General features: G+C 42.8%; 1 protein-coding gene across 13 annotated transcripts in view; it reads left to right on the forward strand.

The window, feature by feature from the left end:
* Positions 1 to 22,568, forward strand: part of FOXP1 (forkhead box P1) — a 382,430-nt gene that overhangs the window by 164,368 nt on the left and 195,494 nt on the right. The window contains exon 1 of one of the 13 annotated variants that reach the window (XM_032699412.1): positions 19,375 to 19,393. The exons of the other annotated variants lie outside the window; for them this stretch is intronic. The gene's annotated coding sequence lies outside the window, so the exon portion shown is untranslated. Of the gene's footprint in view, positions 1 to 19,374; positions 19,394 to 22,568 lie in introns of those variants that run through there. 13 annotated transcript variants of the gene reach the window in all.

Raw genomic sequence — 22,568 nt, forward strand, 5'->3', positions numbered from 1 at the left:
GTGCGTCCCAAGAGGGAGACCAGACATTACAGGCAAGGCACTGATATGTCTACGAGGGATTTTGTTCTTGTTGCAGTGATGGGTAGCGCTGTTGAAACTGGTTGGACTTGTCATCCTGAGCCTTTTGGGAAAGGCTGTTGTAAAAACTGTGTTCAGAAAGTTGGAACCTGTTCTTGTGCCATCAGTGATTCATGGACAGCCTCCTCTCTCCTACAGGTTGTAGCTTTGCTATGGACTGTGTTCAACAGGTACATTGCTGTGCTTATTTTTTAACCTGTCCTAACTACAGATACACCAAGGAAACAGCTTATAACACGCCATGTGATACAGACTGTGCAGTTTCTAGCCTGGTTTTTCAAAACCAAGCTGGATGATATGTCAGGACGTGCTGCATTTTAACACAGCTTGGCTGAAGAAAGAATTGGGAATGGCATAGGCAGGAGCAGCATTGGTCCTCATTACTGCAGAGCCCAGGCATGGGCTACAGGTGAGACAGCCTGAACTCAGACACAAAAGCAGATGGAAATATCTGTTTGAATGTTTCCTTCTGGAGCAGGCAATGAACTCTTAATCCAGAGTTGGGCTGACCCTCGACCTTGTGCAAGTTATGCTCCTGGGCCAGTGGACACAGGGGTGGTTTCCACTTACTGGTAGTAGGATGATGGGTTCCCATATGCATCACTGCTGCCTGTTGAGGTCTCAGGGCTTCTCAGCATGAAGGCAAGAACCACTTGTAGACTCACAGGCTTGAAACCTGCCTCTAGAAAACTCACATCGCAAAGATGGTGCCCGTTCCTGTGTTGCAAAATTTAGAGACACGAGAAAGTGACAACAGAAATAGATTCTTATTGCATATTTCTTATTTTATTTGGTCATCTCTAAGGTTATTGCCTTTTGCTTTCTACCATACCAGAAGTATATCTTCTGTGATGCTTTGTTGTACAGCGATAGCAGCTGTGTTTTACAGCAACAGTGTTACAAGACCAGTGATGTCAGTGGGCATTACAGGAGGACACCCTTTTAATTTGATAGCTCAGGCTAAAAACAGGGCATTAAAAAAAAAGAAAAAAAGGAAAAAAAGTTTTTGTCCTGCCCATATTTTTCATTGCAACATGTGAAAGCATTTTTCACTGCGGTGAATGGCAGGAACTTCAGGCACCACCTCTGAGATGTTAAATTGCTCAGTGTTTCTCCAGTGCAACCTGTGAAATTTAAGTTGTGGCTCTCCCACCTCTGCTGGCCGTATACTTTTCAGTGTGTTTTGTGTAATACCCCTTAATTGCTCAAAAGGGTCATTTCTGACTCTGAGCTCACTGTTTATTTTTTTAGTAGGGTAGCACAAACATTTGGACGTTTGTAACTAAGACTCTGACGTCATTTCCATTGCAAACCATTAATATCCATAGTTTATAATACGGTTTTTCAAAATAGATTTTTGTTGTAATGTGATGATCTCTTTTTTTTTTTTAAAAAAGTAGAATTGTTATCCCCCTTAGAAAAAAAAAAGGCATCTTTTGAGTCTACTTTCTGTTCCCATCATACTCTTTTTGTTAGTTTTCACAGCCTCTCTGTTTATCTATAGTAGTTGTAATACAAGTGTTTAATTTAATCCTCTGACTTATTAAGGGTTAGTCGATCCCAGTGTTGGAAGGAAATGTCTGTGGAAGGGCACAGCATTTCCTGCTCCTGGGGCACTTCCACCAATGGAACAGGAGTATGCAGTTGTGACATTTACTAATTGTCTGCAAAGATCTTAGAAATAGAAAGTGCTACATTTAAAAGCCAACAACAGCTTAAATCAATAATATGGGCAATGAGACCATTTCCTTTTTTTGTGGGAGGGGGATTTTTTAACCCTTTTTTAAATGGAAAAATCTCATGCAGTTATTCTTACAGTTTGTGTTTGCTTTATTGCTGTCATCCTTCTCCATTTAATTTTTATTCCAATAATTGGAAAAGATATTTTTATTGGGAAAATTTTGCTTCTAAAGCTTTACTGAATGCAAATTGAACATTGTTAAATATGTTATTATTGGAAAAGTGCAAATTCATTTGTGTCTTTATTCCTCTTCAAGATCCGATGTCCAGTGAGAAAAATGTGCTTTTATTGTTTTGTTTCCTTTTGTTTTAAGGAGGGAGAGATGATTGCTTTTGGTGCTGCTTACTTAGAGAGTCCAAAGCTTTGAGTTCAGTTTTGGAGAACATTAAAATAAGCCCACAGGAGGTCTTGTAAAAGTTGTAAGAAATTGTAAGCATGTCTGCTGAGTCAATTATACAAGACAAATTACCAGGGTAAAGCTGCAAGGTTCCAAACTTGTTATTTACTCTCTGCTATCTTTAAAACAATTCACTTCTGCTTTTGATTTCACTGCAGATAAATGCATGTTTTGGGAGAAAAAAAAGATATTAATTAGACAAAATATTAGTTAAAATTGAAAGAATTATCTAGATTTTTATTCATGTAGTTAAACAGAGAGTCTGGCCTGTCCCTCTTTGGAAAGGTGAATCTGAGAGAATGTGGTTTAAAAATGCAGACTTTGGCTTTTTAAATTTCTCCTCAATGAGACTCAAGTGCACGAGGCAATTTTTTTTTAAGATAATTTGAATTTTAATATTCAAAATATACACTTTGAATCTCTGAGAGCATTCAGGGTTCTCTTTCAGTTTCTTAACCCTGTAATAAATTTCAGAAAATGGCGTGAATAGTGCAAATCCAACATGTGCATGGTGTAAATCCCACGTGTATAATGTGTGCTCGCTAAATCTCCCCAAGTTTGTGTAGTCAGTGTGTCCTGTGTTCATGATCTGCAGGCCAGCTGGAGCATTACTGCTCGGAAAGCTGCCATGGTTAACTCGGCTTGAAATGCATCCAGATCAGCCGATGGATTTTCTAGATACTTGATAAGGTGAAAAAGTCCAGTAAAGTCCTTTTCCTCCTTTCCCAGCACAGTTCAGATGGAAAGCTCAGAGAGGAGCTGGGTAAATAGCTGGGGTTTACTGGACCCGGCTGTGTGTGAAACTGATGCTGAAGCCCTGCAGTGATTCCCAGCTGGGCTGTGGTGCTGTGCTGCATCCCCTGCATCCCAGTGTCACTTGTCTTTGAAGTTGCCCTCCTAGAAGCTACTGAGGAGGAAGGCTTTTAGCTACAAGGGGTCTGAGCACCCCTGAGTCCGCCACTCAGACGAAACATTCATTCTTGCTCTCTAGAGCACAGGTGATGTTGGATTAGCACCAGGCACTTCAGGATCCTCAACCATTGCTGGTGTGGAATGAAGGGTTCCTGTGCTGCAGCGTTTGTTGTGCACAGAGATCAGCAAACATGGTGGGGACTGTCTGTGGTGTCTTACGCATTGCCTTGTCAGCACATCTCACTGCTGCCTTGCAGGTTGGGGTTGTCTCCAGTCCCAGAGGTGTTTAGAGTGGACCATGAGATCTCTTCTGTCCCAACCTACCTAATCTCACCTATGTGCATAGGTCTGTCCAACTCAGACATCTGATGGACCGTTGTAGGGGGTCAGACTTTCTGGTCAGTGTGTTGCTTGGCAGTATTGACAGTTAGATGGTTTGTGTTGAAATGTTGGGGTTTAACAGAACATTAGGAAAAAAGTTTTTTGTCCCTGAAAGTAAATTTGTGCTTTCCTACCTCCCTTCCTGTTTCCTGCTGTCTTCTCCCAGGTAGCAGTGAGCATACCTCTGCCTGGTATTCCAGATGGTTGCATGCAGCAAGGGGAACCCTGAGCGCTCCCTTTGCACTCTGCCATCATCAGGCTACGTACCCTCAGTTCCCCACCTGTGTCTCCTTTCTTGTGTCTCTGTCTTTCCCCTTAGCAAGAGTAGGGCTGTATCAGCTGTATTATGAGATGCCAGGTATCTACAGAGGGCAGACCCCAGAGTACCTCCATGAGTGGCCAGGGCTGACCTGTCCCAAGTCTTCTGCTTCCCTGCTGCTCTCATTCCTGGGGAAGGATTGAGTTGACCAGACCTGAAGCCCCCCAAGAACAAATGGAACCTTGCCCATCAGCACATAGGATCTGACCCCAAAAGGAGAAGGAACATGGGGTTAGGGATGGTCATCAGGCTCAGCCCCAGTGCCTTCACAAAGCACAGTGGAGGGTGGGCTGCTGGTGATGTGGGAGGAGGTTGTGTGTGAACCTGTGATGTGTAGGAGACAGCATCTCCTCCAAATTCTTCCTTGACAAGAAGTTTTTCCCCCAAGAGGAGAGTGAGAAAAAGGTCCCAACAAGCTTTGTGGACGTTTGAGATCTCTTCAAATACAACTGCAAAGAGACTTGTCCTCTGACATTGACATCCCGTCTGGTCACCGCCCATGAAGAGTGATCTGTGGCATCATCTGGGTAAGACCTCAGAGTATCTCTGTGGGAGAACTAGAGTTTATCATAGTTTTATATTGGGTTTCCCTCAGCGTGTAACTGGATGCATTAACAGTGACATGATCCCAGTGTGACCTGGACTTTAATGGGTTTGAACTTGGAACTGTTCAAACATTAAAAAAAGCCCTCGCTCCCTGCATGTATTCAGCAGCTGCTTTTTATATGCAGAACCCAGATCTGCAAAGGTTCACTGGTGGTGTATTTTCAACTTTCAGATGAAAAGGACTAAATAACTGCCAAAAAAACTGGGCTATTTCTCTCCTGATGCAGATGTGTGACTGCCAGGACATGCATACATCAAAAAGACGACATGCCTCTGAGCCGTTTAAAACCTACTGCTTTGTTTTGTTTTGCTTGAGGCAAACAAAATGTCAACCCCCTCAATCTTGGGAGAGGGTTTTTTGCTGTTAATGTGTGCTTTGGGCAGAGCCTGAGCCCTCAAGAGAGGATTTGGGGTTCGTTTCCTACCCCTGCAGCTGACTCACTCCATGGCATGGGGACTGTTTGTTCTGGACAAAGCTTTCTTGGGATTTTTTTTTTTTGACTTTGCACATTGCCAGCTGTGCATGATGTACCATCCAGAATATGCTCTTTATCCTGTGTCAGACCTTAACTGTGGCAACAAGGCGGTGATTTGATTTTCCTGTCTGCAATGAGAGACAGATTTGCCCCTTGCCCTCCAGAGGGACATTGCAGGTTAGGTTATCTGGCTGCTGTGTGCTCATACAGCTCAGAAAGGTACAAATTGTTCCTTTAACAAAAAACAAAAAAACCCCCAACAACCAGAAAACAAAAAAAGCACCACCACACAACAACAAAAAAGAAAACCAACAAAAAAAAATAAACCTCCAAAAAACCCAAAGCAAAAAGAACTCCCTGAAAAAACAACAAACAACCAAACAAACTCTGCAAGGCCTGTTTTTTTTCTGCAGTTTTGGACAGTATGTCCCATTCCTCTCCTGCTCAGCCACACACCTAAAGCAGTTTGTTTACCAAGTTTCTGCTTGAAAGGAGTTCCATTTGCAAAGTTATCAGCTACCTGTAAACAAACGGGTGTAGGGGGAGACCTCATCCCAGCTTGGGTTAGTGTTTCACGTGGAACTCTGCAGTAATGATGGAGAAGTTAGTCACCTGCCATCAGAGTCATTCCCATGGAATGATGATGGAGTGACCCGGAGTAAAGATGTCTCTTTGGAGAGCTGTTGACAGATTTACTGACCACCAGGTCAGACTAGACTGCCCTTTCTTTTTGGTATTATGAATTACTATGCGTTGAGTTTACTTATTAAATTGTTAGCAAGTTGTTGTGTTGTACTGTGTCCCTGTAATGTCACCAAAGTCACCCTGCCTCACCCCTCCCTCCCCTCCCCACAGCCAGGGCAGAGCTCTGCTCCAGGGAATCCGTCCTGTTCTTCCATAGAGTCAAAACAGCATTACGTTTCTTCTATACTACTTTTCTTTTACTAGGAGTGTAAATCCTTGGTTCTGTAGACCTTTGGTTCAGTTTTTTCCTTAAAGCATTAATGAACTTTTTAGTTTTTTGGGGGAAAAAATTGGCCATTAATGATGACATGGTATAAAAATGTAGCAGCTACAGCATATGTTCTGTTGGTTTGTCTTGCCTTATAGGAACATCATTTTTGCACATCACTATTAACAATGCAAACACCCTGAAATGCTAATAGCACTAGTAAGCTTTTAATTCCATGGAATTTATTGCTTGCTGTATTTCCATGAATTTATAACGCTTTGATTCTTAAGAGCCCCATTTAATCAGTTTTGCCTGGCACAGAACATAATAAACAACTTGCTGGTGCTAAAGTGCCACATGGGGGAGGCTGCTAACAAGAAAGTTAAATGCTTCTGCCACTAGCAGTTTCTTCGCTGTATTTTTCATGAGCTGTTACTACCAGTAATGTACTTTGCTGGCTTTAGAGCAGTGGTTAAACACAGTGACAAACCAAACAGCACTCCAGCACTGTAAACACCCAAAGCAATGCCATTTTTGTTCAGAGCTACAGTTTAAACCAGGCTTGAGGCTCAGTGTCATTTTATGGTGATCAGTCTTTTTTTTTTTTTTTTAAAGGTCTCGTTTTTCTTGATAATACAGGGCTTTTAGGAATAATTAGTGAGTGTTATTGATCAAGAAAAACAGTGTGGAGGGGGAGAGAGAGAAAAAAGAATTGAAATACCTTAGAAACAATTCTTGTTTGTTTATGCTGTTTGACCATAAAAGTACAAAAAGACTGTCTTAATAGAAAAATACCAGATTATCAAGTACTTTAAAGCAGAAAATGTCATTTGAGTCTCAAAACTGCACCAACTTTGTATAATTACCCTTTTAATTATCCCCAGTGGCCCATGAAATTTGTAAAATAGAGCATTGAGAGTTTGATTTACTTACATGTTGCACTTTAGTGTTATGCTCTTAATGAATATTGTTTAGTACTAATGTCAAGCAGAGATTGCTGAGTGCTATAGAGAGGTGCATGCTGCAGAGCTGGGTATTCAGCAGGGAATTGTGGAAACTCCACCTTAAATGAAGAGTATGTACATATCTAAAGCAATATGCTGTAATTTTTATTGCCTGAATGGAACCTATATTGATTTTATCCTCTGCATGCAAAGTAGTTTACTATATTTTCTTTATTTAACCGTGCCAGAGAAATAACCATTCTTAGGGCAATTATTTCCTTCTGTGTCAGCGTCTTCCTCGTTGTGAAGAAGTTACATCCTTCCTCTAAAGGACCAGAAAATGGAAGCAAGCTCTTTAATTTGATCTTAAGACCTAACTGGTTTAGCCTCTGGTAATGAAAATAACAGTAATCAATATTTGATGTGGGGTTTCTGTGGGGTATCCAAATATCACTTATTGCCAAGAAATTGCTGGAATAAGCTTGTGGGAAATGTAATCCAAAGTGTGGTCTGAAAACCCAGCTAAATTAAACAGGCATCTTCAAAGGTGGAGGGAAACGTCAGTGAACAGTAGGAGTAAAGAGAAATAAAGCAGAGTCTGAAGGGTTAGATAATAGGATGTAATAGCTGGTGACCTATAAATTATTGGTACAAATCTGAGTGAGGTGGAGACTCTGTAGAGAGTATTTGCATTTGAAAATGGTCATAAACGGCTTTCAAGTGATGGTCTGGTCCTCAGGATCCATGGAGATTGGATACCGTGGGTGAATGGCTTTCAGAAGGATGGGTTGCCTTCCTCTTGCTTCACTTTCTTTTTTCACCTTTTGAATTTAGCAAGTGTTAAGAGCAGCATCAAGTGCTTTTATGTGAACTGGACCAGTTGTACAACTGCTTTGGCATCTCTAATAATGTACATGATCAGATGCCTCCAGAGAAGGTGGAAAGTCTGAGGTTTTACTTTTCCTTTGCAAACTCTTGTTCATGTTTCCCTCCACCTACTGTTGTACCAGTCTTGGTACTGCTCTTACCTAGCTATGTGCTGGTTTCATTATCCTGCTGAACTCATGAGATTGTAGCATGGCTTCACATTTCATAGATCAGTTTCTATGGAGTTAAAACTCAGCTTTTAATTTGTTTTTATAATTTGTGAATATTCCTATACATTTGTCATATATATTGTCGATATGTAAATGCCATAGTTGTAGGAGAGAAACAAGAGAAAACCAATGATTTTGCAACTTTCATGTAGTTTAGAGAAAATTTGAGTTCAAATCCAGCCTTTAATAAATGGCAAAGATCTGTTTACATACCAAGGACCAATATTTTAAAATATAATTTTTTCCTAAAGTAAACAGAAGAGTGGAGTGTTTGGTGTACAACTGAAATTTGGAAAGGCAAAGTTGTGATAGTTGTTTATGGAAACAAATTTCAGGGAGCTGATTTCTGGAATTCTGAAATTTGAATTTATTTATGTTTGAAAATATCTCTTTTGAATGAAGCTCAAGGGAACAACCTATGAGAAGGCTAATTAAGCATTTCTGTATGATGCTGAGCACAATGGGGCTCCTTTTGTTTGTCCTGAGGCCCTGTAATAATAAACAAAATAACTGCTAATAATTGGGAGCCTTGATTTGAAGCCGTGCTGAGTGCAGGACTCAGGCAGTGTCAGTTTTCAGTAAGTGCATCAAGGCTGACCTTGAACTCGTGTGTGCTGATAAGAGCAGTGCAATAGCCCGGTCATGCCCGAGAGCCTGTCGTGCTCAGTGCTGCTGGTCAGCTTTGCTGGTGTTTCTTTTCTCCTTGTCTCGTGCCCTTCCTTTGGCCAAAGGCTGGATGCTCCAGACTTTCCTGACGGAGGGAGTCACCTCAGCAGCAGCACCACAGATCACCCAGATGCTCTTTGTGCCAGGAAAGCCATGCCCAATTCGGCAGGGGAACGAGAAGATAGATTTGTTGTAACAGAAGTGGTTGTTTTGGCTCAGTTTTATTTTTTCTGTGGTATGTTTGCTGTCTCCTCTAACACTGTGCATGGGTGCATCACTCCCTTCTGCTTGTACAGCTTTTTAAATGTGTGTGGTATCACATCACACTCTGGCCTTAATACACCAGGAGATGATAGAAGACAGTGTATTTGTCTGGTGTTTTGCTATTGAAAGGGTTGGAATTCTGCCTGAAAGCCAAATTGCATGGCAGGAGATTACAAAACGTTTAGTTTCCAAATCTGATTTTCTCCCTTGTGAATTCTTCTTACTTGCTCAAAGACAAGATTCATCTTGAACAGCCCAGACTGAGGTGGAGCTCATAACCACGCTGGAAAGCGTCCTGTGGCTTGGAAGAGCAGCTGGTTGGAAGGAGGACGGTTCTTCAGGAGCAGTCAGGGCGCTTTCAGTTCTCACCCCAACTCACTTCGTACTCACAAGCGTTGGTGGGCTGTGGTGACAGCCCTGTCTTGTCACTGGGTGTCTAACGAAGGTAATAATTAGTCATGACACTGCCCCACCATAACGGACAGTTGTAAGTTGTCATCGCAAATCTTGCATCTAAGAGATCATCTCTCTATTCCATTTTGTGTCTAGGTGTCAAAATTTGGGCAAGAGTGGCGCTTTCGGAGCCACCGAGCTGCTCTTGTGATGGTTCTAAAAAATAAATAAAAAATCCAAAGAAAAGTAGAAAAAGGCCAAACCCCAATATATTAACTCAGTGTTGTCCTTCTGCAATAGTCTGTCACAGATGTGGACAGAAACATGAACTCGCACCTCAGGAGTAACTAAGAATAAGGGAAATTTCTGAAAGGTGGTTTTACTGCTGTCTAAAATTGGAAACATGAAGTGGAAGGTTAATAAAAAGAAGACAATCCTCTGAACCTCGTGGTTAGACTCACATTTAGCCACTCAGCTGAGGAGGGGCAAGGGAGCCAAGCCAAACCATCACAGAGAGCCCAGTCAGATCACTGGAGGCATTCTTGTTTTCAAAGTTGGTAGGAAATAGTTTTCTTAGGAAAAAATGGAATTGATGTTCTTTTTTTTTTTTTTTTTTTCCCCTCTTTAGGAGCCAGTTTTCTGATCTCCAGTTCATGTTATGAACTTGTACTGGCCTTGAATTTTGAGTCTTTATTTCACTGTTTTTCATGAGCTGTAGTTTGTACATTTGTTGGCAAATTATATGTTTTTGCAATCCTGCATGCCTCTTGCTCTTAGGGAAAGGAATAAAGAAGGAAACTGTGTTATGTTGAAATGCTCTTTAGATCCCTTTTCATATGCTTTTGCATATTCTTGACTTGTTTTAGGCGTTTGTAGCATTTTTCTTATGCTTGGTCCATCATTAGCATTAATGGGGTAGCAAGAGTGTAACAAGGATAACATACCCCAGAGTGTATGAGTTAACTTTCCTTTGAAGTCGAATGAGGTTGTCCAATAGGCCACAGGCTGTGGTTTGCCATCACTAGGAGTAGTTTTTGACTCCTTGTAGAATAGGTAATCTGTCCTGGGGCATCTACGACGAATCCCGTTGGATTGTATATGCCACAGATAGGTAGATGCCATCTTTAAAAGTGCCAGAAAGATTCTGAGGCACCTTTTCCAGCCAAGAACAAGAGGTGCATGAGATAAAAGAACCATTTGCCCCTGCAAGAATTGTGCATTCACATGATTAGTGAGGCGTGGTATTAAATTATTTGAGCTTTGTGCATAAATATATACTGAGAGAAGCCTTGTAACTGGGGACTTGAATATAGTTTTCTTCTCCATGGGCCAAATACTCTGCTGTAGATCAGACTGATTTTGGTGGAGCTCTGCCCAGGCATAGCAGCTGAAGAGCTTTGTCCTCCTTGTGTGTGTGTTGCACTGTCCCACACCCAAAGAAATGCCTCCTCATGTTTTATGGGTGGACTTTGCAGCTTGATTGGAAATAGAAACACAGTAAACAGCAACTGCGTCTCAGAAATATCCCCAGCAACACAAACTGTCACTATTTCAGCTTCTCTCCAAGGCTGCTTCTTAGGGGGCTGATCTGCAGCTATATAAAAGCATGGTAACATAAGCTGCAGCACCAGCCCTGGAAAATCTTGTAGTACAGCTAACAAATATCTGCAAAACCTTGTTTGTATGTATGTGTGCTTACGTTTAAGATGCAAACTTGTATCTGAGTGTGCTCGGCTCCCTGCAGTATATAGCTGCAGAGCTATTTCAAAGAGCTTGGAAGAGATGGGTTTGTGGTATGATTTCTTTTTTTTACTGTGTTTTTGTCCTCCTGATGATGTTTATTAACATCTTTCCTGATGTCCAACTACAAGGGATGGCCGCATAAAAGTTTACATGAAAATACATTTCTCTGTAAGTGCTCTCTCCCTGTGATTCTTTTACAGCTTTAAACCAAACCAGTTCCATCCTGTTTCATCCTCTACCCCTCAGACCTGATAGGAAGGATATTTCACTTTCATCTAAAATTCACCTTGTCCTTTACATTTTTCACTTTGGTTTGCTTGTTGATTTGAAGTAGCGGGTGTGACCAGCCATCAGAGGGCTCTGTTGGGAGCCCACTGCCAGGGAGAGCATCCTGACTCACCCTTGGGATAGGAGGCACAGCCCTGACTCCTGCTTTTTATTCCAGCTTTTTTTCCTCTGAACACACCAGCACATCTGAAAGTCTCCTTGCTGACCACTACTGACTTGGAGCACTGAAACAGGAGCTTGGAGTCAAGGCCAATGATTATTTTTTCTGCTTCACTCCCTGAGCTGGGACCTGTAGCCAGGCTCTCTGGACATGGTTCAGTGCATTCAGGGACATGCTGGACATGAAGGATTTGCCTATTTGCTAAAAGAGCTGTCAGTGCCTGCAGCAGCCAGGAACTCTTCTGGCCAGTTGAGTTTTCCTCAGCAAAGAGCACAAAGGGGGCAGGTGGGAATATGGAGGGCATCTCCTTAGACTGAGCTGAGAAAGATGGAAGGGCAGAGCTGCAGCACTGACTCTCTGTCCCCAGGGCCAAGAGATGTATGTGTGGGAGAGCGATGCACCTCCATCTTCTTGCTCCCACCCCTTTTCCTTAAGGATTTACGATGCTCTGTGAGTGGAGACATTCTCCTCTGTGTGGAGACACACCTGCTAGCCAGCCGCCTTGCAAGGGCTTTGTAGGGGACAGAAATTTGGTCAGGTGTTTGTTTATGTTCTTGTCCAACTTACTTTAAAGAGCGAGCTAGCAAGGTGCTGTAATAATTATTTTAAAGCAGTTTTGGAAGAGAAGCTGTTTTAATGGGTTTAGTTTTACTGCACAACCATCCCCTGGCCTGCCTTGTTTTTTCTCCTTTAGCTCTGTCCCCTGCCACAGCTGGAATATGTAGGGCAGAACTGCACATCCTTAACCAAGGTGTTGAAAACTTATGGATACTGAGATTCCAGGATCAGTAGATGGATTTTGGGCAAAGTCCTTGTTCTTTTTAGCACTTTCTGCTGGTTGGGTTTGGTTTGGTTGGTTTGCAAAGGTTTGCCAGGGAATATCTTGATCACCTTTTCTAAAGGTCTTTGCCCTGCCTCTAAGAAACAAATGTACGAAGCACTGCAGTAAAAAAAGGCCTTACCCAGATTTATTTGTCTGGTTCCTTTCTTTGATGTTTTCTTTTCTGCAGTGCAAATAGTATCTTTGCAATATTGGATATCTTAGCTTGAATATTAGGTGTTTTCAAAAAATGGCTTGATACTGTGCTCTCTGGTTAGCCAAAACCATTGAAAAACAGTTTGAATGTAATAATGTGTAAATAGAGCTGAAGGACTGTTCCTTGTCACTTACTCCAGCCCCGAAATGTCCGTAGGCTGGAGCTCCAGCAGGTTCTCGGGTAGTTTGGGAGGAAAAATGTGGGAGTTGTGCTAAACCACCTGAGAAGGAATTGCAGCCAGTACAGCCAGCAGCCACATTTAACGTTTGGTACGTCGTCAGAGCACACATTTTAGGAGTGATAATGATTATCTCTAGTATCCTAAGCAGGGAATGTGTACTGTCAGCTCTTGTGGAAACAAATCAAAAGACAGCCCTTTCCCTAACCAATGCAAAAGGAAATATGTTTTCTGCCTAATTTCTGCTTAAAAGGGAAATTATGTTGAAGAACTCAATTTTTTCTATTGTTACATTTTATTTCCGTTCACCCACTTTTCCCAGAATCTTCCCTGTATCTAAATCTATTAAAATAATGGTAGCTGAGAAGGAAAGAATAAGGCCAGGAATAGGTTCCCAGTGCATATTTCCAGCTGCTCTCCTCAAACCATCCTGTTTTCTTCAACACTGAGTCTGTTCTCCATGAATCAGACCTTTTGGAGATGGAGGGACCTCTCTTAGGTGTCCAAGGTTGAGGAGATTTTTGTGTATGTGAGAATGGGTGTGTACCTCTGCACATGGCCGTCAAATCTGATTTTGTGATTGTTATTATTAACATTTTGTCTTTCCTGATTATTTTGCACTGCTGCTCTCCAGCAATTTCTTTTTAAAAAGCTTCTGTTGTGAACCATTACTGTGGCCTTGGCTACTGCTTCTGTGTGGTGCAGAGGAGTGGGAAGAGGGTATGACTTTGCAGAAACATAGGGTTACCTCCAACCACAGAAATCAGGCTGTAAAAATGATGAATATCTCTCTTCTGTCATCCATAGATCTGACAGTTTTGTATAACTTATGAATTAAACATCTGGGAGGTGTAGATGTATTTTTTTTCCCTTTTACAGTCACCAAAATTGAGGCAGATAAGCCGCTGAATAATTTCAGTCACCCAGTAACATTACGGCAAGTTTTGGGAGATCTCTGAATTGTCTTTCTTAACAGAAATGGCAGAATTGCCATTAAGAGCTAGTAAGATCAAGATGTCACCTGGTGCTGTGTCTTAACCACGAGACTTTAACCTTCAGCTCCATGCAGAACAGACAGGACCTTTCCTGCAGAGGCCTCATTGAACAGATCCTGACAAAGTAAACAGTGTGACACTTAATTTATCTACCCCAGAAACATGAAGGGCTCAGTCGACCTGATGGGATCTGTGGTTCCAGGGAGTCTAGGTATTTAAAACCTGATGCTCAGCCTGCTAAGCCATCCCCTGTAGCTTTCCTTAGTGCATAAGATATGAAAAAATCTCCTGTCCTGCAAAACAGATATTAAATTGGATACTCTTTCACCCTGCCACGATAAGAAACGCGGCAGAGAGAGGCAGGAAAATGGAATGCTGCTTAGAAAGAAAATATATTTGAATCTAACATAAAAATTGGTGAGATAGGAGGATTTTCAGAGCTAGTAGCAATCCCTTCCCCAATGAGTTGCTGAAAATTCAACTCTCCCTGTAGTTTTTGCACTGGATTGTGAATAAAAATGGCTGTGATTGATGAAGCGTTTGGTGTCTCACTGTAAGTTGGTCAAGAGGGACTTCTAAATCACCCAAATGAAATATTGCATTATCATGAACGGTAACATGTAACTGTTAAGTATGCCGTTGCTTATCATAAGCTCAAGCTCCTCCGGAGCTCTGCCCGGCGAGAAATCTTTGTGAGCACTGGAGCAGAAGAGTCTCTGCACGGCCCAGCAGCACCGCAGGGCTCTGCCCTGCCCTTCCCAGGTGGGACACACACAACTTGTAAGGACCGTGTGCTGCACTCAAGGTGTTGCCTGCACCCTCCTGCAGAGAGGGCAGTCAGCTGGGGCAACAGGGGCGGTGAGGGGTATTTTGGGTTTTATCTTTTAGAGAGACTGAAAGAAGGAAAAGGCAATGTGCCTTGGTTTGCTGAAGGGCATGGACCCCTTAGTCACTATGTGGAAAGCCTTGGCAATGAATTACTCCCTCCTGCATGGAGCTTGCTACACAGTTATGTTCATATTGGGGTGGGTTTTGGCATAAAGCTTTTTTACCAGTGCTGTACGCAGGTCACTCTTCTAGAGTGACCCACACCTCTTGTTGAAAAAGCCTTGTTGTTCCCCATATGACTAAAAGCCAGCCCTGTTGGGCTGAAGTTTTCTACGTCCAGAACTTTCCACGAAGGCCTTGCAGCTGTTACTCAGAAAGGAATTAGAGAAATAGATGCTGCTTGGCAGTGTGTGAACACACAACGCCAGTTAGCCAAGCAGCCTTAGGATTTTCCATGTTTTAGGGATGTGAAAATGAGGAGGAAGGTCATGCTCTAGTCAGGGATTTTGCTTTGGGTATACCTACAGAACTTGATCTCAGGTTGGCCAAGCTGCAGGTCTCCAAAAATGCTCCAAACTGGACTAAACTCTTTAGTTTCTCTGTAACGGATAGGAAATGTAACCAACCCCTCAGTATGAGATAGGTGACATGCTCAGGCAGTCATGGTTCATTTCTTTGGCCTCCTTGTCCCTGTCTGCTCATTTTCCTGCCTCCTGAGCTGGTGATGTCTCTTCTCTATTCAAATCAGGTGGCTTCCTGTACCCCTGCCTGCCGGCTGGGGGGCAGACATGAAGAGCACAAAGCAGTAGGTGGGGAATGGTGCCACCCACCTACCTCCCACTAAAGTCTTTTACCTGCATGTTTTCATGTCTGTGCTCCAATGTGTGGGAGTTTGGTGGCTTATCCAAGAAGTGGTGATCAGGGATGCTCACCGTGGTAGGTCAGGGTTGTTCCTTGTTTTCAGGAGTACTTTGGGAGTTTTGGATTGAGTTTTTTGCTAGTGGCAGAACTCAGCAAGGGAAGAGTTCAGTGCAAGAGGTTATAATTGGACAAATTCACTGGTAACTGAAAACAAGGTAATTGAGATGGGACATGGTACGTTGGATGGTGTTAGTGGTCACACCTGTACAAGTATGCATGTATCATATTTAAAAATGCTAATATTCTAATCAGTGTAAAGTTAGAGGAAAGCCTTCCATGTGTGTCAGAGCCTTGGATCCTGTTGGGGTGAACTAATACTGCACAGGGGTCAGAGGAAGAGGAGGGAGATGAAGTGTCTCTACATTGGTCCCCCTCATCAGTAGTAATCTTAACTCATGAACCTAAACTGAAACAGTCATTAAACTTCTATCTGAATAGGAAAGCTTCACGTTTTCTTGACAGAACTGATTCTGTGGCTACTAATTTATTACTGCAATTTAAGAAACAGACGTCTGTCTGACATGTGCCATGTAGTTCAGGAGGTCACTAGTGACATCATACTTAAAATCGTTATCTTTGCAAACTGTGCATTTTGCGTAAAAGCTTTTATTTATAGGCAGTCATTAAAATTGGGACCTGATATTTACTTTTCTTCTGATTAGGTTAAAGAGTGAATATGAACAAAAAGTACCCTCCTATATTAGCACCAAGCAGTTTGCGAAGTGTGCTATTCACAGGCAGCCTTTCTAAAGGAATTATGTTGAGCCATTATGGGCTTACATGGTACATGTTAGTTAACACATTTGTTTTTTCACTGCTGAGAGTGGATTCGTGTCACAAGGGGTGTATTTTATTTCTTCCTTGTTCCCTACAGATTCTTGTCCTCACCACTGAGCAGGTGGATGGTTTGTTATGGAAGCGTTAGACTTCCAGAGAAGGGCTGTGTTACTGGGACCATGAGACTGTTGGAGGGTTGGTGGGTCACCTCTGTTGCTCTGTTGTTACTGTTGCAGGTGGACTGGGGCAGTTTGGGTTCTTGCCTGTTTATGAGCATTTTGCTGGGCCAAATTCCTGTTGCCCGGCCCTGACATGATGAGTGTTTGACCCAAGGCAGGAGGAGGAACTGCCTGAGTGCATCTCTGTAGAGCATGAGCTGCTGTGAGCTGCATCTGAGGTCCCCAAAGGATGCACTGAGTTGTACCATTAGGATGTCATCACCAAATAGCCTGTGATCTACTGGCCATGTATTATGGGGCAACACAGACCTACAGGGCTGGAGTCAACAGCTCTCTTCAAGGATTTAATTCTTGGGATGTCTATGAACTCTTCTCCCATGTTTCCTCATCCTCCCGTCCTGCCATCTTATCCTTGATGCCAAATGCCCCTACCCACAGCCATGCTAAATGTAATATTCAGTGAGTGCTTAAAAATAGTGAACATGAGTGCTGGTAACTTTTCCATGCCAGGTTTCTCCATGGAAGCACCAAGGTCATCAGGTATGAGGTTGCCCCCAGCCCAGCAGAATGAGCTGGGCAGGACCTGAGCCCCCTCCAGGGGAGCCCAGGGGCTTATTCTTGGGCTGCAGAATGCTGCCCCTCCTCATCAAGGGTCATGAGGGGAGAGAAGAACTCTTCAAAATTGAGTGGCTGTTTAATAACTGTAATGAAAATGATTTTTGACCAAAAATTATGTATTACCAGTTGGCTGAACTGCACAGCATACTTTGTTAATATTAGATAGGGCTGGGTTGGTTTTTTTTTCCCTCAGATCTTACTGCTAAGATCACTGGCCCATTTCAATTTTTATTGAAACAAATAAACCCAATAAAAACACTTATGCTGAGAGCTGAAGCTCCACAATAAAAAAAATAAAAATTACTCTGTATTGAATTTATTGATTTATTTATTTACTCCAACTGGAAAATTGAGTATTGTGTTAATGTATTTTATAAGAATCACGGTGCTCGATGAAATGGCTAATTTATTTTAGCGTATACATAAATAGCTAGCAATTTTCAGTGAGACAGGCTAATGAAAATGATGCCATGAAATTGTCTATACTATGAGGAGTGATGGAGTCAAGTTATTATTGGTTGAGTGCTGCGACGTAGTGAACTGGCCATCATGTCTTTGAACTTTTGAACTGCTACTTGGTCGTGTGATTTATTGATTTTGATATCAGCGTGCTAAGTTAACTTCTTATTTTTTGTTGGGGGGGGGAGTCGCACACGCAGCACGGATGAGTAACGTGCTGTGTAATTTCATAGATGTTTAGGTTAAACAAGATGGTTGAAAAATTTAAAGCGTGTTAACAGGGCAGGGTTACGCCATGTGGAAAGGCTGAGAGATGCTTGCAGGTACCATTAGATGTCAACACTGGTGTTCTGATTGCTGTGGATTAGCCGAGTACAAGTGAATTTGGCAGGGTAAGTGTGCATCATATTTGTCAGAGAAACGTTGCCTTTGTTCTAAATTAAACATGTGATCTCATAGCAACTTTGTTTGCCTATCTACCTTCAACCTCTCCTCGTGGCGTCTCTTATCACACTGGTGCCTGGTACGGGCTGGGAGCATCAGTGAACCCCGTCAGCCCTCTCCAGAGGCGCGCTCCATGTTCCCGGCCGTTGAGCGGCAGAGGATGCTCACTGGTGGTGCAGACAGCTCAACAGCTTGCGTGGGACTGTTGTACCAGAGAGCTGCCCCAATCTGCCATCACCGAGACGTGTAAACTTGTTTCATCTTCTAGCTGTGATCCCCTCGCAGGCTGGCTGTAGTGCTGAGCCTCGGCATGCAGCGCTTGCCAGCGGCTGCCTCATCCCTCGCTGCGAGGAGATGCTACACTTGTTGTTCTTGGTGATTTGCTTAGGACGTGGAATCGAGGTATTAAAATAACATTGTTTGACTTGGGAGTGTTTTCTTGCTGCAGAACTTTTCTCTCGACTGTGCTGGTAGGGGACCCTTTGCATGGCGGCTGCTCTGAGCTCTGTTTCTGATTAAACCGAATAACTTGACACCTGCATTTTACAATTTGCTTAAAGTGCTCTATCCTGTAAAAGCAGTGATTTCAAAGCTTTAAAGCCAGCAGACTTGCAGGGGTTTGCACAACTTAGCTCATCCCACCAGTTCACAGCAATTGTGCAAAATACGACTAGACTTTTCTAATCTTGCCCCCTCTTTCAAAATTGCAATTTTAGTGCCTGTCCTCCCTGTCCCCACTCACTCCCTCATTCTGCCGTGGGTCTCGGCAATGCATGCAGGCGTTATTGTATTTTTTTCCAATGATTAAACTGACATGTCTTTATTTGGATGTTAAAAGTGCTCTCCCCCCTCTCCCCAGTGCGACCCAAAACATTTCCAGCAGCCTCGCAGTGAGCAGTTGGGAAGCTGGTACCACTTGCCTCTCCCCCTCGCCCCCCTTTGCCTCCCCCTTCTTTCATTTTATTTTTTTTAATGTATTTTTAAAAAATTTTTAAAAGAGATGGGCCGTTTAAGCCAGAAAACAAAACTAGTGGGAAAAGGCTAAAAACAGGACTGACACCAACACCATTAGCTGGAAGGAAAAAAAAAAAATTCCATTTCATTGCAACTCTGTTATTGTTTACTTTGCCATACACATCCTAATATGGTTACCTCCCTGTCAAAGCGGCCGAGCCGGGCTGAGGGGCCCCCTCGGGGAGACGCTTCCAACTGCTGCTCAGACAATAAGAAACAAACGGCGCAACTCCACAAAAGGGCTGCCCGGAAAATAAGTGTCAAATAAATCCTGCCGAACTCTTCCTTCCCGGCACCCGGCCCCCGCCGTGTGTAACCTGCGCGGCGGTGCCCGGCGGGGCTGGGGGGGCGGCGGGGCGGCTCCCGGCGGTGCCCGCGGACCGGGACGGGGCGCGGCGGGAGCTCCGCGGCCGCGCAGCCGGCGCTGCCCCAGGTGCCGCCGGCCGAGCCCCCCGGGCCGCCCCGCGCCGCGGCGGCGGCGGCTCCCGCCGCGGAGCCGCTTCTTATCTGCAGCGCCAGAACAAAGGTAGGTTGTTCAACTCCGCGCTCCGGGGGAGGGACAAGTTATTTTTGGAGGGTTGTCTTCCCAGTGCATGACTGGTTGACCTAAAAGGAGAAGGAGAGAGAGAAAGGGGGGGGAATTAAAAAAAAAAAAAAAAAAATATCAACCCAGCCCAGCACCGCCACCCCACCGGCACAGCCCGGCGGAGCCGCGGGGCGGGCAGGGGAGCAGCGCAGCGTAGTTTTATTTTTATGCAACTTAAAGAAGCCGGATCCTCCCCCCCCCACGCCATCTCCCCTCCCCCCGTAAAATGCCCAGCTATTTCTAGAAAACTGCGTTGCTAAAATAGTTTAATCTGTGTGCTTTATTTTATTCTTTTAAATATTTATTTTTTCTTCTTCCTCTTTTTTTTTTTTTTTTTTTGCATTTGTGATTTTTATGTGCACATATTCCTCTTAGCGGCTATGAATTTCTATGAATCCTAAATAAGCTTTTCTAGGGATGAGACGTGAGGGGTATTTTTACACGAGGATTTCAACTTTTCGGTTGACATAATCTGAAGGTACCACAACCTTTTCTGCGACTGTCCAAGTGCTTCCGTGCCCTGCGAGGAGTTATCACGTTGTTTTAAACCAGCCCTTTATGCCATTATTTTTCTTCTTTTTTTATTCTTCTTTAACCCTGTATGTTGCTCAGCTTCGGTGGATGCTTTTCTTCTCCAAACTGAAACGTTCTCAGGTTTTGCTGTGCTTCTCGGTTTGTTTTGAATACGTAGGAAAATATTAATATACAGAGCAGTAAGAAAGAAACAGTGATGCGTCTTCTGTTCAGGGGAGGCGGCAAACCTGTCCACTTCTATGCCGGGAAGTACAGAGAGCAAATCCATAATTCAGTGCAGGAGCAAATGAATTCAAAGCGATGCATAGGATGGGTATTATATAACTTAATAAGAGATATGGTTTTGATCGTAGGAGCGGACGCTGCGCTTGTAGGTATAAATATCAAATCTAGGTAAGTCTGTGGAAGAGCACTTTTCTTCCAGCCTGCATTAAGCAGTGTTGTCTTCAATCCCTAATTCTTACAGGATTTTGGAAGGGAAGCAGCTCCTTCCTAAATTGAGTATCATTCAAAAAATCTTTTAAATACCTGTTGTGTACTCGGTTGCTTAATTGGCTCTCCCTCTTCCTGCCTCTGCTGCCTGCCTTCTCCAGTTATTATGAGATCTCCAGATTTATTTTTTTTTTAGGAAGTCTTAGTTCCAGAGCAAACCTCGATAGCAAAGCTGTTCTTTCCTTCTTTTTTTTTTCCTCCCCTCTTTTTTTTTAACACTAAAATATTTCTTACATATTCCTGGAGATTTCTTTTCTCTACTTTTTTATTTATTTGTCTCTCAAGCTGTACAGCCTGACCTGTGCTAATCAGAAACTCTTTTTAAAATGTAAGACCAAGTCAGATAATGTAAATAAACTTTTATACCCCCAAACTTTTATTCTATAACACTGGGATTTATTTTTCTAAAAAAGAAAATACATTGCAACTCACGAATGGTAAACACAAATAAATGTGTTTTGTAAAATCAAAGGGTTTCTTTTTAAACACGTTTCTAGTTTTTGCTTTTTGGGCTGTGTAGGGGATGATAGGAATTAGTAGCCTTTAATTAGACGTGGAGATATTCACATTTTACAGGGATTTATGTTAGAACATGGAATGGCGGGTGGCTTGTTTCCTCATTATGAATACTCCCTGCACATAATGAGGTTCATCATTAGTTGATGGAGTGAATTTGCCCTAGCTCTACCTTGAAAGGCACATAATTTACATACTACTTCAGAGCTTAGGCTTTAATGGATTCCTCGATGAATAAAATGAAAAGCTACTTTCTTTAAATTTTTGAACAGTGTTTTGATAATACGGATTTAATAAGACATTCAATTTCCTTGTTAAGTATATTTGAAAGTGCATTCCCAATTTTAGCACAAAATATACTTCCCCATGTTGCATCCTATAGTATCGGGTAATGCTTAAGCAAATATATCAGTGTAGACATTTTTGGGGGATGTAGAGGGATTGCATTACCCATATGTGTGAGCTGACACCGGGCTTCTTTGGCCTGGTCCCCTCACGGTTCCTGCCAACCCCAAGCGTGGTAGAGCTCACCTGTTCTGTTAAAATACCACAGAGCAGACTTGCTCCCCTGTTAAAGCTCATTCTGCCTGAGGAGTGTTTTAACTGTATATTTGCTGTGTACATTTGTAGTGATGGATCTTTGGAAATGTGTCGCTGGCTGTCAGGCTGACAGTGACAAACCCTCCGGTCCCACCTCCCTATTTATTTTAATGAGACAAGAACAGCAAAAACTTCTCTGGTGCAGTTCCACCTCTGGAACTGCTGCGTAGATGTGATTAGATTAGAGTAAATTGAATTGTAGGCAGCCTAATGTGTTATCATGTCATCAGCTTACTCCAGCCCTGGTCTACAGGGTAGAGTTAGCGAAACATCCTCTTCTTCTTCCTCCTCCTTCCTCCCCCTCTGCACGCGTGCGTGGGGCAGGCTGGGCACGGCGGGCATCTCTTCCTGCTGACACTTCCCGGTGTGCTGGTGCAGTTTGAGAGGCAAAAAATACGAAGCGAAGGCTTGTTTTGATAGAATGTTTTATTACCTGAAAACGATGAGCATATATTAACATTAATAGAATAGTCTGTGTCATTCTTTTTTAGGCAATTTACCTCTGCCACAGACCTGTCTGCTTCAAAATCTTTCTCTGTTCTAAAACATATATTTGTTTAGGGAGTTTTCATTGAAGTGTACATGACAATTACAGCTGTTCATTAACAAAATTGGGTATTTGTTTTAAACTTTAACCAATCACTTTGATATGCTAATTATGGTGTAATTTAATTTGAGCCCTGTAATGATGATGCCGTTATTATGGACATAAATGATGCAGTTAAGCTGAGAGTAATCTCATTTGCATACTGTACATGCCAGTAAATTAAGCCCTTTCTTCGACTGCTTCAGCTTTAATTTTCCACTTCTTTTCACACAGCGCCTTTTCAGCCAGTCTCTTATAAGCCCACTTTGTAATAGTGCTGATGACTGTTTGATGTGGAGAGTTGCTGCACCACAATAATGCAAGACACAAGATGTAACATTTAAAGGATTCATTATCTTACTGAGTGTTGCTTTAAGAAGCTGGGAT

The sequence above is a fragment of the Chiroxiphia lanceolata genome, chromosome 11, assembly GCF_009829145.1.
Source record: "Chiroxiphia lanceolata isolate bChiLan1 chromosome 11, bChiLan1.pri, whole genome shotgun sequence".
Lineage (NCBI taxonomy): Eukaryota > Metazoa > Chordata > Aves > Passeriformes > Pipridae > Chiroxiphia > Chiroxiphia lanceolata.